Source organism: Triticum dicoccoides, chromosome 2A (assembly GCF_002162155.2).
Source record: "Triticum dicoccoides isolate Atlit2015 ecotype Zavitan chromosome 2A, WEW_v2.0, whole genome shotgun sequence".
In the NCBI taxonomy this organism is placed as follows: domain Eukaryota; kingdom Viridiplantae; phylum Streptophyta; class Magnoliopsida; order Poales; family Poaceae; genus Triticum; species Triticum dicoccoides.
In genome coordinates this window covers 788330557-788337177 of record NC_041382.1, presented here as the reverse complement: position 1 = coordinate 788337177, position 6621 = coordinate 788330557, and positions in this window count along the sequence as shown.

Below are 6621 nucleotides of genomic sequence, written 5' to 3'. Positions count from 1 at the left end.
GCGCGGATCTCACTCTGGTTGATCTACGAGGTTCAGTAGTATCTTGTTCTTAAGTTTCATGATCATTATCATTAACTTCCTCACTTATTGATGTAGGTGTCGTAGAAACAGTTTTCTGTGATGTACTACTTTCCAATAAGGGAGCAGGTACAGTTACCTCATCAAGTTCTACTTTCCTCCCACTCACTTCTTTCGAGAGAAACTCCTTCTCTAGAAAAGATCCATTCTTAGCAACGAATATCTTGCCTTCGGATCTGTGATAGAAGGTGTGCCCAACAGTCTCCTTTGGGTATCCTATGAAGACACATTTCTCCGATTTGGGTTCGAGCTTATCAGGTTGGAGCTTTTTCACATAAGCATCGCAGCCCCAAACTTTAAGAAACGACAACTTTGGTTTCTTGCCAAACCATAGTTCATAAGGTGTCGTCTCAACGGATTTTGATGGTGCCCTATTTAGCGTGAATGCGGCCGTCTCTAAAGCATAACCCCAAAACGATAGCGGTAAATCAGTAAGAGACATCATAGATTGCACCATATCTAGTAAAGTACGATTACGATGTTCGGACACACCATTATGTTGTGGTGTTCCGGGTGGCGTGAGTTGCGAAACTATTCCACAATTTTTAAAATGTACACCAAACTCGTAACTCAAATATTGTCCTCCACGATCAGATCGTAGAAACTTTATTTTCTTGTTACGATGATTTTCAACTTCACTCTAAAATTCTTTGAACTTTTCAAATGTTTCAGACTTATATTTTATTAAGTAGATATACCCATATCTGTTTAAGTCATCTGTGAAGGTGAGAAAATAACGATATCCACCACGAGCCTCAATATTCATCGGACCACATACATCGGTATGTATGATTTCCAACAAATCTGTTGCTCTCTCTATAGTACCGGAGAACGGTGTTTTAGTCATCTTGCCCATGAGGCACGGTTCGCAAGTACCAAGTGATTCATTATCAAGTGGTTCCAAAAGTCCATCAGTATGGAGTTTCTTCATGCGCTTTATACCGATATGACCTAAACGGCAGTGCCACAAATAAGTTGCACTATCATTATCAACTCTGCATCTTTTGGCTTCGACATTATGAATATGTGTGTTACTACTATCGAGATTCATCAAAAATAGACCACTCTTCAAAGGTGCATGACCATAAAAGATATTACTCATATAAATAGAACAAGCATTATTCTCTGATTTAAATGAATAACCGTCTCGCATCAAACAAGATCCAGATATAATGTTCATGCTCAACGCTGGCACCAAATAACAATTATTTAGGTCTAATATTAATCCCGAAGGTAGATGTAGAGGTAGCGTGCCGACCGCGATCACATCGACTTTGGAACCGTTTCCCACGCGCATCGTCACCTCGTCCTTCGCCAGTGTTCGCTTAATCCGTAGTCCCTGTTTCGAGTTGCAAATATTAGCAACAGAACCAGTATCAAATACCCAGGTTCTACTGCGAGCTCTAGTAAGGTACACATCAATAACATGTATATCACATATACCTTTGTTCACCTTGCCATCCTTCTTATCCGCCAAATACTTGGGGCAGTTCCGCTTCCAGTGACCAGCCTGCTTGCAGTAGAAGCACTCAGTTTCAGGCTTAGGTCCAGACTTGGGTTTCTTCTCCTGAGCAGCAACTTGCTTGCCGTTCTTCTTGAAGTTCCCCTTCTTCTTCCATTTGCCCTTTTTCTTGAAACTAGTGGTCTTGTTAACCATCAACACTTGATGCTCCTTCTTGATTTCTATCTCCGCAGCTTTCAGCATTGCGAAGAGCTCAGGAATAGTCTTGTTCATCCCTTGCATATTATAGTTCATCACGAAGCTCTTGTAGCTTGGTGGCAGTGATTGGAGAATTCTGTCAATGACGCAATCATCTGGAAGATTAACTCCCATCTGAATCAAGTGATTATTATATCCAGACATTTTGAGTATATGCTCACTGACAGAACTGTTCTCCTTCATCTTGCAGCTATAGAACTTATTGGAGACTTCATATCTCTCAATCCAGGCATTTGCTTGAAATATTAACTTCAACTCCCGGAACATCTCATATGCTGCATGACGTTCAAAACGTCGTTGAAGTCCCGATTCTAAGCCGTAAAGCATGGCACACTGAACTATCGAGTAGTCATCAACTTTGCTCTGCCAGACGTTCATAACATCTGGTGTTGCTCCAGCAGCAGGCCTGGCACCCAGCGGTGCTTCCAGGACGTAATTCTTCTGTGCAGCAATGAGGATAATCCTCAAGTTACGGACCCAGTCCGTGTAATTGCTACCATCATCTTTCAACTTTGCTTTCTCAAGGAACGCATTAAAATTCAACGGAACAACAACACGAGCCATCTATCTACAATCAAACATAAACAAGCAAGATACTATCAGGTACTAAGTTCATGATAAGTTTAAGTTCAATTAATCAAATTACTTAAGAACTCCCACTTAGATAGACATCCCTCTAATCCTCACGTGAGATGGAGTAGTTTTCAATGGTGAACATCGTTATGTTGATCATATCTACTATATGATTCACGTTCGACCTTTCGGTCTCCGTGTTCCGAGGCCATATCTGCATATGCTAGGCTCGTCAAGTTTAACCTGAGTATTCTGCGTGTGCAAAAACTGGCTTGCACCCGTTGTAGATGGACGTAGAGCTTATCACACCCGATCATCACGTGGTGTCTGGGCACGACGAACTTTGGCAACGGTGCATACTCAGGGAGAACACTTCTTGATAATTTAGTGAGAGATCATCTTATAATGCTACCGTCAATCAAAGCAAGATAAGATGCATAAAAAGATAAACATCACATGCAATCAATATAAGTGATATGATATGGCCATCATCATCTTGTGCTTGTGATCTCCATCTCCGAAGCACCATCATCACCACCATCGTCACCGGCGCGACACCTTGATCTCCATCGTAGCATCGTTGTCGTCTCGCCAATCTTATGCTTCCACGACTATCGCTACCGCTTAGTGATAAAGTAAAGCATTACATCGCGATTGCATTGCATACAATAAAGCGACAACCATAATGGCTCCTGCCAGTTGCCGATAACTCGGTTACAAAACATGATCATCTCATACAATAAAATTTAGCATCATGTCTTGGCCATATCACATCACAACATGCCCTGCAAAAACAAGTTAGACGTCCTCTACTTTGTTGTTGCAAGTTTTACGTGGCTGCTACGGGCTTAAGCAAGAACCAATCTCACCTACGCATCAAAACCACAACGATAGTTTGTCAATTTGACTCCGTTTTAACCTTCGCAAGGACCGGGCGTAGCCACACTCGGTTCAACTAAAGTTGGAGAAACAGTCACCCGCAAGTCACCTATGTGCAAAGCACGTCGGGGAAACCGGTCTCGCGTAAGCGTACGCGTAATGTCGGTCCGGGCCTCTTCATCCAACAATACCGCCGAATCAAAGTATGACATGCTGGTAGGCAGTATGACTTACGCCCACAACTCACTTGTGTTCTAGTCGTGCATATAACATCAAACCATAAAACCTAGGCTCGGATGCCACTGTTGGGGAACGCAGTAATTTCAAAAAATTTCCTACGCACACGCAAGATCATGGTGATGCATAGCAACGAGAGGGGAGAGTGTTATCTACGTACCCTCGTAGATCGCAACGGAAGCGTTGACGCAACGTAGAGGAAGTAGTCGTACGTCTTCCCGATCCAACCGATCCAAGCACCGTTACTCCGACACCTCCAAGTTCTTAGCACACGTACAGCTCGATGACGCTCCCCGGGCTCCGATCCAGCAAAGCTTCGGGGATGAGTTCCGTCAGCACAACGGCGTGGTGACGATGATGATGTTCTACCGACGCAGGGCTTCGCCTAAGCACTACAACGATATGACCGAGGTGGAATATGGTGGCAGGGGGCACCGCACACGGCTAAGGAACGATCTCAAGGATCAACTTGTGTGTCTAGAGGTGCCCCCCTGCCCCTGTATATAAAGGAGCAAGGGGAGGAGGCCGGCCGGCCCCTACAGGCGCGCCAGAAGGAGTCCTCCTCCTAGTAGGAGTAGGACTCCTACTAGGAGGGGGAAAGAGGTGGAGTGGGAGAAGGAAAGGGGGGGCGCCGCCCCCCTCCCCTAGTCCAATTCGGACCAGGGAGGAGGTGGCGCGCGGGCCACCTCTGGCAACCCTTCTCTCTCTCCACTAAAGCCCATATGGCCCATTACTTCTCCCGGTAGGGTTCCGGTAACCCTCCGTCTCTCCGGTTTTCTCCGAAATCACCCGGAACACTTCCGGTGTCCGAATATAGCCGTCCAATATATCAATCTTTATGTCTCGACCATTTCGAGACTCCTCGTCATGTCCGTGATCACATCTAGAGCTCCGAACTAACTTCGGTACATCAAAATGCATAAACTCATAATAACTGTCATTGTAACATTAAGCGTGCGGACCCTACGGTTCGAGAACAATGTAGATATGACTGAGACACATCTCCGGTCAATAACCAATAGCGGGACCTGGATGCCCATATTGGCTCCTACATATTCTACGAAGATCTTTATCGGTCAGACCGCATAACAACATACGTTGTTCCCTTTGTCATCGGTATGTTACTTGCCCGAGATTCGATCGTCGGTATCCAATACCTAGTTCAATCTCGTTACCGGCAAGTCTCTTTACTCGTTCCGTAATACATCATCTCGAAACTAACTCATTAGTTGCAATGCTTGCAAGGCTTATGTGATGTGCATTACCGAGAGGGCCCAGAGATACCTCTCCGACAATCGGAGTGACAAATCCTATTCTCGAAATACGCCAACCCAACATCTACCATGGGAGACACCTGTAGAGCTCCTTTATAATCACCCAGTTACGTTGTGACGTTTGGTAGCACACAAAGTGTTCCTCCGACAAACGGGAGTTGCATAATCTCATAGTCATAGGAACATGTATAAGTCATGAAGAAAGCAATAGCAACATACTAAATGATCGGGTGCTAAGCTAATGGAATGGGTCATGTCAATCAGATCATTCAACTAATGATGTGACCTCGTTAATCAAATAACAACACTTTGTTCATGGTTAGGAAACATAACCATCTTTCATTAACGAGCTAGTCAAGTAGAGGCATACTAGTGACACTAAGTTTGTCTATGTATTCACACATGTATTATGTTTCCGGTTAATACAATTCTAGCATGAATAATAAACATTTATCATGATATAAGGAAATAAATAATAACTTTATTATTGCCTCTAGGGCATATTTCCTTCAGTCTCCCACTTGCACTAGAGTCAATAATCTAGATTACACAGTAATGATTCTAACACCCATGGAGCCTTGGTGCTGATCATGTTTTGCTCGTGGAAGAGGCTTAGTCAACGGGTCTGCAACATTCAGATCCGTATGTATCTTGCAAATCTCTATGTCTCCCACCTATTAATCAAATGACAACTCATGTCTATGGCTAGGAAACATAACCATCTTTGATTAACAAACTAGTCAAGTAGAGGCATACTAGTGACACTCTGTTTTGTCTATGTATTCACACATGTATTATGTTTCCGGTTAATACAATTCTAGCATGAATAATAAACATTTATCATGATATAAGGAAATAAATAATAACTTTATTATTGCCTCTAGGGCATATTTCCTTCAGTCCAAACACTGCCACCACTGCCCGACAGAACTTGTAGAAACACTCAATGGTGGTGGACTCGGCCATGCGCCCATAGTCGTCGAGCATCACTGGGAGCTCCATATGCAAGCATCCTCATCGTTGTCGTGCACTTCTGGATCAAGGTGAATCCAAGTTTGCCGGTGCAATCCTTCTTGCACTTGAAGTAGCTGTCGAACTCCCGGATGGAATTCACAATCCCGAGGAAAAGCTTTCGGCTCATCCGATCACGTCGCCGAAATGTTTTGTCACCGTGAAGTGGAGCGTCGGCGAAGTAGTCGGAGTAGAGCATGCAGTAGCCTTCGAGACGATGCCGTTTCTTTGCTTTCATCCGCCCCGGCGTCGAGCCACCTCGCCGCAGCTTTTCATTGCTCGCCAGCAGGCTGGCGAGGGCGGCGAGGACCATGAGATGTTTCTCTTCCTGGACGTCGGCCTCGGCTTCGTCCTCCAGCAGCGCAGCAAGCGCTTCCTCGTCGTCCGAGTCCATTGCCGAGGAAGGCAAATCGCCGAACACCTTGCGAGCGCGGTGGGCGCGTACCCGCCGCTACACTGCCCCTCCGCGGCCGGAAATGCCGAAAAAATTGCCCAGCTACTGGTGGAGGGGCTGCCTCGGCGAAACCTTTGCTCCTTTTCCGGCGGGGATCGGCTATCTAGCAGTGGCGGGCGGTGGGCGGCACCGGGATACAGCCGGTTGGCGGCCGAGCACGTGGGGGGTGGGAGGCGAATCTGGAAGAAAGACTTGATTTTTCGCCTGACGGTGTGGGCCAGATGTGCTTTTCCCTTGCGCCGGAGCCCCCGAGCGCCCCCAGTGTGCCGGAGTCCCCGAGCGCCCCCCAGTGCGCTGGGTTCGGCCTACGATCGCCGGGCCCAAAAACGGGCCGAACCGGCGGATTTCGGCGTCCTGGGGGCGCGACTGGGTCGTTTTTTCAGCGCCGGCGGCGA